The sequence below is a fragment of the Eublepharis macularius genome, chromosome 6, assembly GCF_028583425.1.
Source record: "Eublepharis macularius isolate TG4126 chromosome 6, MPM_Emac_v1.0, whole genome shotgun sequence".
In the NCBI taxonomy this organism is placed as follows: Eukaryota; Metazoa; Chordata; class Lepidosauria; order Squamata; family Eublepharidae; genus Eublepharis; species Eublepharis macularius.
This window is the reverse complement of record NC_072795.1, coordinates 104,910,999-104,919,904: the sequence shown is the minus strand read 5'-3', so window position 1 is coordinate 104,919,904 and position 8,906 is coordinate 104,910,999. Positions and strand designations below refer to the sequence as shown.

The 8,906-nt window shown below is 47.0% G+C and overlaps 1 protein-coding gene across 1 annotated transcript in view; it reads left to right on the top strand.

The window, feature by feature from the left end:
- The first annotated feature begins 7,847 nt into the window (after positions 1–7,847).
- Positions 7,848–8,906, top strand: part of LOC129331689 (lipase member M-like) — a 34,436-nt gene continuing 33,377 nt past the window's right edge. Inside the window, exon 1 of the mRNA XM_054982121.1 lies at positions 7,848–7,901. The gene's annotated coding sequence lies outside the window, so the exon portion shown is untranslated. The remainder of the gene's footprint in view (positions 7,902–8,906) is intronic.

Here is an 8,906-nt window from a genome sequence, read left to right as displayed (position 1 = left end):
GTATTTGAAAATCATTTCTCCATTTCCCATTGAAATTGTCCCTACAGGTCATAATGCACTAATACATTGTAACTTGTCCAGCCATTAAATTGCTTCCAATTGCAACCTATTTGTACAAAAGAAGTCAAAAACAGATGGTCAGGGGAGAAATCTGAACTCTGTCCTTCTTGAACTCTTTATCTCAAAGACTGGGAGTGAAATTGAGCTGAGGAAATATTTCCTGAGTATCTGGTGCAGAACTGAGCAGTTTGGGTGAAGTTTTGGTGATGTTCTGACAGGATCATCTGGTTTTGGTCATAGACATCTAGTTTGTCTATTGACAAATTGGGAGAACAGCTACTGGGAGATATGTAATGTCCTGCTCTTGATTAAAACTAGACAGAGGTGCTGAGTTGACTATCTTACACAGAAATACGTTGCTAAAAGGAGCCATAGTACATTGCCCCCTTTTCTGGGCGCAGCTCTTTGCGTTAAGAACAGCACATATGGAAAGAGAAATACAGATTTAGCTTGTGTAATAATATATGATAACTTTGCCATAAGTAGATTGAAGATGTTGCTGGTTTTAGTTGCAATATGCTGTCTGTATGCCAGTCTGGCAATTCAAAGAATTCCTCAAGATGGAAGAAATAAGCCAAGAGCTTTAATGAATATTGTAAGTAATAAAGAAAAGTACAAAATGCCTTTGAAATTATGAAACCATTAAGGATTCCACTCTCTTTTTTTGGTCAGGTAAGAGACAGTGAGGGAGACAGATTTTTTTAATTCTTTAATACTGGAATTTATTTATTTATTTAAACATTTTTATCCCCCCTTTCCTTGTAGTTCAACGTGGCTAACAATAGTAGATTAAACACATTTACAGTTAAAACCAAATTAAAATAACAACCCCCCCCACCTTCCACCCCCCAGATGTCTGTCATTGGGGTTTTCCAAATGGGTTTTTTCCATTGGCTTTGGCCCCAGACAGCTTTTATTATCCCATAAGCTCTGCATGCATTTTTTTGCCTTTAGTTTTAGGGGACCACTTTTACTTTGATTTTTTCCCCCCTGGTAGCCAATTTTGAGTCAATTTTTTCCGCATTCATAAATGTTGACCCTAGGTTGGTCAGGAAATTACTAGGAATAGTACCAGGTGAGATGTGGTGTGTGCGGGTCTGCAGTGTCTGGATGAAGAAATCAGCACAAAAAAGCCTGACCTCTGCATACCCCATCCTATTCAACCATGCCTGCCATTGTCATTCACCAGCTATTATCATTTGGCTTCTGTAGTCACTCCACTTTCCAAGATATAAGGACAGATGGACTCACATTCTAGTTGTATCTGAAGAAGTGATCTGTGGCTCATGGAAGCTCATACCAACCATAAATTTTGTTAGTCTTATAGGAGCTACTGAACTCTTGCTCTTTTCTACTTCTATAGACACACTAAACATGGCTACCCATCTTGATCAGACAAAGTATGCTTTGTTTTGAAAACTGTCTATTTGGTAACACTCAACAGATTTGTCTTTCATTTTTAATTCCATCCTTGCAGACTTTCTTTAAGAAATTGTTGAAACCAATAGGTGGCACCAAAAGACTAGAGCTTTGACTCCCAAGCGCTCATACCTTGGAAATCTAGTCAGTCTTTAAGGTGCTTTAAGGTCCTGAATCTTGCTCTATAGAAGCTCTGTACATCAGTAAGTGCATGGGTTTTTTTCCAAGACTCATTCTTCATAAACAACAATTGAAATCTGAAATGCATTCTATTAAGCTAGAGTTTTAAATTCTGCAAAAAAGTGTCTATCATAAACAGAGGATACTAAATTAAGTATCTCTTGGTTTTTCTATGTCATTTGTAGTATTTTCTGTAATGTTTCAACTGGCTGAGAACATTAACATGTCTTCTGTGTTGGAAATTACACATCCTTTACAGTGTAAGTTTCCTGCTACATTTCCAGAGAGATTGCTAATAGTATGTAAGTAATTATGTTTTATCAGTCATACTGAGAATAATGGGACCTGCATATACAAGGCCATTCTGGACCCATCCTCACAGAGGTGGTGAGGAAAGGGCAGGGTTTGCTACAGTGCATGAAAAGGGAGAGCCAGCCAACCTGACAGGGAGTCCTTAGCACACAATGTTGGGGTATGAGGTGGAGAGAGCACACTTAAGGGTCTGCTGCCCACCTCAGTTCCCCTCTTTGTTCAGTAGATAGAAGCAGCATGTTTGCATGTGACCTGGATTCCTCCAAAGTCACGGAACAAAATCAGTAGTCACTTACCAAGAAACAGAAACATAGAAGCCCCCAGCCCCATACTTACTGGGGCTGGCGTTTGCGGGTCTTGCAAGGGAAGGGACGAGCAGGAGTGGCTCCTTCCCTCGGCCGGCCCTGGCTCTGTTGTGCGTGGCTCCAAGTTGAGCCGAGTGATTGTATCACCCAGCCAGCCAATCAGTGAAGCTGGCTGGGTATTTGAATGTGGGAGCTGTTGCTGGACCTGAGGGAAGAAGTTTGATAAGTGATAAGGGCCAGCCCCAATATGGGGTAAGAGCCCAAAGTGGCCATAGGGTTGCTACGCCAGCCTCTGCACAAGGCAGGGCACAGGGTGCAGCCCACAAGGGGATGGGTCCCATATTTGGCTTAAGGTGGCCAGATGACCTGCCTCACAGGCCCCTGACAGGGGCAGGGCTGTTGACGTTCATGCACCCAGGGCAACCAGAGTTGCAAGCCCAACTGCAAGCAGGGAAAGGCCAGCCCCCAGGCTTGCATCAGGGACTTTGAGGTGCTCCCAGGTGCCATCAGGGGCCCGGTTGGCCAAGCCACAGTGAGGGGCTGATGGGTGTTCCACTGCTACCCAGGCGGTGTGGGTGGCCACCCTTGCTAGGTCACTGGGGCCTCAAGCCACTTTGCGGAAGGGTTCTTCACTGCAGAGCATTTCCAGGGCACTTCAACAGTTGCAGGAAAGGGTAGATTTGATGGAGGCTTCCAACTCTTCAGATGAGGGGGGGGGGGGTCCTCTGCCATTGAGGTTGAGGACTCACCTGGTCATGAAGCAAGCACGCGTCTGGCACGGAAGGGGTCTTCCAGGAGCGGACGATGGGCTTCTCCCCCATCAAGTGGAGAGTCATCCAGCCCAGAGACCAGGAAATGTCCAGCTGCAAAAAAGAGGAGAAAGATGCGAAAGACCCGAAGGGCATTGAGGAACAGGGACAACTTGGATACAACTACATCCTCAAGTGAGTCATTCTCAGGGGAGGAGGAGAGGGACTCTGATGGGGATTACGGGGGGGGGGGGTGGCTGCTCATGTTCCTATGATCCCACCTGGGCTGCCCGGAGGCGTTCTGATAAGAGATCTGGTAAATCGGGCCCCAGGTCCATATGGAGGGAGGGTCATGCTGAGAAGGTGGCTTACTCCACAGGGAGCCGTGGGGAAGAGGAGGACCCCCCTGGAGCCCATTTATCTTGCAAGATGCGTTGGTGCATTTTGGATGGGTACTACGTGGATGTTTTTTCACTCATATGTCAAGAGGCGGAGGATGGTCTCACCCACCCTCCTTCCAAGAAGCGTAAGGAAAAGGACAAGAAAGGAGAGGTGGACAGAAACTTTGCCAACTGTATGGAAGGCTTTATGGTTCTCATGGGGGTTGTCCAGCTGGCTTACCCGGAGAGGGGGTGGCACTTGTCTAACCATATGTCTAATGTACTGCAGGCCAGGGCCTTGGCTGGGGAAGGGGCGGCAATAGATTATGATGAAGCCTTCTGTAAGAGGATTCGCTTAACGCCTGAAGATGGTGGGATTTGATCAATCAAAAGTTATGGTTATGGTTGGTCGGTCTGAGCATGCGGGGCAAGGTTCTGCCGGCTCCAACAGCACCGCATCTCAGCTCTCTGCCTGTGGAAAGTAGCATGGCATCATTAGGGTTGGCTCTTGCTCCCTCTCCCATTTGGAAGGAGGCCCTCTGCCCTCTCTTAGACCGCTACCCCAACAGCTCAGCAGCCGTTTACTTGTGGGCTGGGTTTACTTCAGGTTTTCACATCCCCTTCACGGGTCCTATGGTACCCACTATTTCCTGCAATCTAAAGTCTGCCAGGGATATGCCTGAGGTTGTAGCCATTAAGCTGGCCAAGGAACTCAGAGCTGGGAGGATTGCTAGTCCCTTTGAGACGCCCCCATTGCCTAATTTGCAGGTGTCACCTTTGAGGGTGGTCCCCAAGAATGCCCCGGGTGAATACCACCTGATTCACCATCTTTCTTACCCAAAGAGTTCCTCTGTTAATGATGCCATTCCACCAGAGCTCTGCTCTACATGCTACGTATCCTGCTGTGCGCTTGGTTCAGTCTTGTGGCCCTGGTGCCCTTATGCCTAAGTGCAACATTCAGTCTGCCTTCTGGTTGTTGCCTGTTCACCTTGACGACTATTGCTTGTTAGTCTTCAAGTTTGAGGGATTTTGGTATGTGGACAAAGCCATGCCTATGGGTTGTTCTGTTGCTTGTGAGGCCTTCGAGGCCTTTAGTACATTCCTTGAATGGGTTGCTAAGGGTCATCTGGGTTGCCCTCAGGTCATGCACTACTTTGATGACTTCCTCCTGGTGGGTCCATGGGGGGCCGTCAAGCATGTGCTGACAAACTCACAGGTTTCCAGGCCCTCGCCTTAGAGCTGGGGGTCCCATTGGCTGGGGAAAAGATGGAGAGTCCTGCCTCCCAGCTCACCTATCAGGGGATTGAGTTGGACTCTGTGGCGGGATGCTCCAGGCTCCCTCAGGATAAACTCCTTGGGTTGCGGGAGCTTATTCTTGGCACGCTAGATCGGCCTAAAACCACATTGTAGGGGCTGCAGTTGCTCTTGGGTCATCTCAATTATGCCTGTAGGGTGGTTTCCCTGGGTTGCCCCTTCTATGCTCGCTTGGCTCAGGCTATGAGTGGGGCCTTCTCCCCCCGGTACCATATCAGGGTTACTAAGGGCATGAAGGAAGATCTTTGGGTTTGGCTAGACTTCTTATCCCGTTATAATGGGGTGTCCTCCCGGCAAGACACAGGGATTGTATCTCCTGAACTGTGGGTTCATTCTGACACCGTTGGCAGCGGGGGCTTTGGGATCTACCTTAACGGCCATTGGTGTGCCCAGCCTTGGCCTGCCCAGTAGAGTGGGTCTGGTTTACTGCGTGACCGTATGTTTCTAGAGCTTTTCCCTATTCTGGTGGCCATCATCATCTGGGTAGAGCAGTTCAGGGATAAACATGTGGTATTCTGGTGTGACAACTTAGCCGTTGTCAAGGTCTTGAATAAGCAATCCTCAAGTTCTGAGCAGGTTATGCGTCTGGTGTGCAGGTTCGTCCTGGCGTGCCTGGAAAGTAACATCTTTTTCTCTGTAAAACACGTAGCAGGCACAGATAACGGCACCACAGATGCATTATCTCGCTTCCAGACAGAGAGGTTCTTTGCCTTGGTGCCGGAAGCATGTCAGGACCTGGTTCCATTCACGGAGGACCTCTGGAACCTTGGGAACATTCCATAGTGCAGGGAGTACTGGCATCTGTTGCTCCATCTTCACTGTGGGAGTACCATAAGGTGTCTAGTTTCTTGGCCATTTCTGTTAAATGGGGAGGGTCGGGTAGGCTGCCTACCTTGGAGGTTCTGATGCTTCGCCACCTTGCTCACCTCCATGAGAGGGGTTTCGCCCCCAGAACCATGAAAAGCCACCTAGCTGCCATTTCCTTTTTTAGTAAGGCGCGTGGCCTTCCTGACCCATACACAATTTTTGCAGCTTGCAGGGCAATTGAAGGGTGGAGGTGCATTGCACCCCCCCCCCCGGATTCTCGTCAGCCCATTACATATTCAGTTCTTAAGGGGCTTCTTCAACAACTTTCAGGAATCTGCCATCCAGCTTTCGAAGCATTGTTATTCGAGGCCGCATTTACCTTGGCCTTTTTTGGCACATTCTGGGTGGGGGTGCTGGTGGTGGGCTCCCGTCAAGTGGTAGTGGGTCAGGCTATTATTTGGGGATGTCTCTTTGCTTAACAATGGTGTTGTGATCCATCTCCGTTATTCTAAGATGGATCAGTGGGTAAAGGGGACCCAGATTTCCTTGGGCGTTTCTGACTCCGGACTGTGCCCCTTTCAGGTCATTGGAAGCTGGTCTGGATCATGGGTCACAGCATCGTTTTCTGAGCGGCCCACTATGCTAAAGCATCTGGCTGGGGATATGACTTGTGTCTTGGGATAATTTGTTGCCATCAAGTGGATTGGATCGAGAGGGATGACCTGGAACTCATTGTTGCCTCATTTTCAACGTCTTGCTGAGTGTGAGGGACCCCGGATGTGGTTGTTTTACAGCTGGAAGAAAATGACCTGTCCAGAAGAACCAAGCTGGAGGTGTTACAGGACATGTTATGGGACTTGGGTTGGTTAAATGTTCGTTATTCAGATATGACGATATTTTGGTTGGCACTGCTGGAGCGCTGCACCTGGCAGGGAGCAAGGGATAACTCCAGGGTGAACCTGGCCCACAGGTGGCTATCCAAAAAGGTGGGCAAATCTGTCATGGATAATGGGGGCCTGGTTATATGTCACCCTGATATTTCTTTCAGGATTACAGCCTTGTACTGCCCGGATGGTGTGTACCTGTCCAGCTGGGGACAGGACATTTGGCTACAGGATATCCGGGATAGTTTATTGTGTTGATTGCAGCTTTAGGAGCTTTGGCGGGGAGCCATTTTGTGGCTCCAGTGGTAGTTTGGGACATTGGGCACCAATCCCTTGGGGGGAAACAGGGCCTGTGGGCACTGTTTCCCCATAGATGGGGCTCCCCACAAGGGATCTTGGATCAGGCACGGCAGTGGCAGGCCCAGCTCTGGGGCTGCCAGGGCATGCCTGCTTCCAGGTGACGAGGGACCCACACAGAGGCTACTGCCCAGTGTGGTCCCCTCCACCATCATCCTCCAGTGTCCCCCTTCGGCAGGCAGGCCAAAGGGGTGAGGGGGTCATGGCTGGTAGATGGGTCACCTCTGCTTTTTTCTGTCCATTTGCTTTCCCCCCTTCTGGCAGGAGCAAATGGGCACATAATAAAATGATGTTCTCCAGCTGTCATACACACTCTCCATACACAGAAAAATAAAGAGAGAACAGCTTCTTTTCAATTCTCCCTGCTGCAAGTGCCTAGAAGATTCTAGCCAATCTGAGTTCTGGAATTCTGATCTAAATCCTGCCGGAACACATTAGCTAATTGCCAGGTGCTACTCACCTCTGAGAAACTCATATTTTCCCCACAGGATGTGCAGGGGTTAGAATGTTGGACTAGTATCTGGGAAACCCAGGTTCGAATCCCCAGTCTGTCATGGAAGCTCAGTGGATGACCTTGAGCTGGTCACACACTATCAGCATAACATACCTCACAGGGTTGTGGTGAGGATGAAATGGAGAAGCAAATGATGTAAGCCAATTTGTTCCCCTATTGCGGAGAAAGCTGGGGTATAAATGAAATAAACAAAACAAAACAAACATATGGTTGTGGGAGTAGTGAGGATTTCCCAGTCTGAATGTTTGTAACAACATAATGTGAAGGGAGGGACTCTACTTGTGATGTTGCACAGGATATGTAAGACTTTCTTGGAAGAACATGTAGGGAAAGCAACAGGTAGAAACTATCCTACGCTAGGAAGTAAGTTTAATTGAGCTTTCTGAAATCGGAGTAATGAATAGGTTTGGCCTGTGCATCAGATAAGAACATGCCCTCTAAAGCTGATATAATTAAGAGGTGAGCCCCAACTATTAGGCACTAATTCAATATGTACCTGCTCTGCATACACACATGTTGCATGCTGCCCCAACTATTATGTATAAATTCCAAATGTACCTGCTCTGCATACACACATACACCTGCTCTGCATGACTGGTAAGCTGCATGCTGCATGACTGGTAAGCATTGGAACTTGAAAAAAGCAACAGATCTTTTCAGGGAGGGGGTTTCATTATTCCCAAGGATCTCGGATTTATGTTACTGTTCCAGAAAATCAAAGTAATGATTCGATACAGCAATTTCCATGTATATCTTCAGCTCAGGAGTTCCATTATGCACACCCCTAGTTTATAGCATTTTTGTAAACAAGTTACTCGTTTCATCCATTACAAACACAAACTGGTGGGAATTCATTTGGGGGATTGATGCAACTGAATTTATATATGGATATCAGACACAAAGAAGATTAATAGGACTCATTTGGATGCTGATCAACATCTAATCTTTTATGTGAAGTTATTGGGAGGGCTATTTGGAAAGTACTGTAGCTGAAGATTTTTGTAATGGAGAAATGGTGATGGAAAGGAGTATATGAAATTCTTAAAGGGATGCGGCTTAACTCTAATTCTACAATAGTAAGAATTAAGGCCAAGCTAGACATGGCAGCCTCCAACAGTCTGACTCATGAATGCCACCACCATTTTAATGGGATATGGCTACAGGGTGTGCAGCCATTTCAGCACTTGAAAAGGTCCCGGGGTGCAGGGGGAAAGACAAGAGTGATTCAACCAGTTACGTTGTGGGCTTGATCTGGATTAGGCCCTCGTGGAATTTTTCTACCCCTTTAAAATGGCAGCTGTGTTCACAGGTCCAATCCATGGATGCTGTCATGTGTAGTTGGGCCTTATTTACATGATATGTTCTGCTATGTAATGAAATCTGTAATAAGGAACTATAATTGAGAAAAGAATAAGCAATGCAATGTAGATATTGTCTCGCTTCAACAGAAAGCAGAAATTATGTAACTGTTATAGATATTGAAAAGGTGGAGGGGGGAATCTTGACAACTACAGTCACTATTTTGGTGTTATGAGACAAAGGTACATAAAGTGTTTATACTTATGAAGTTAAATTAGTGATTATTTTCCATCACTGCTGTATTTTGTTATCTGTCCATTTTGAAG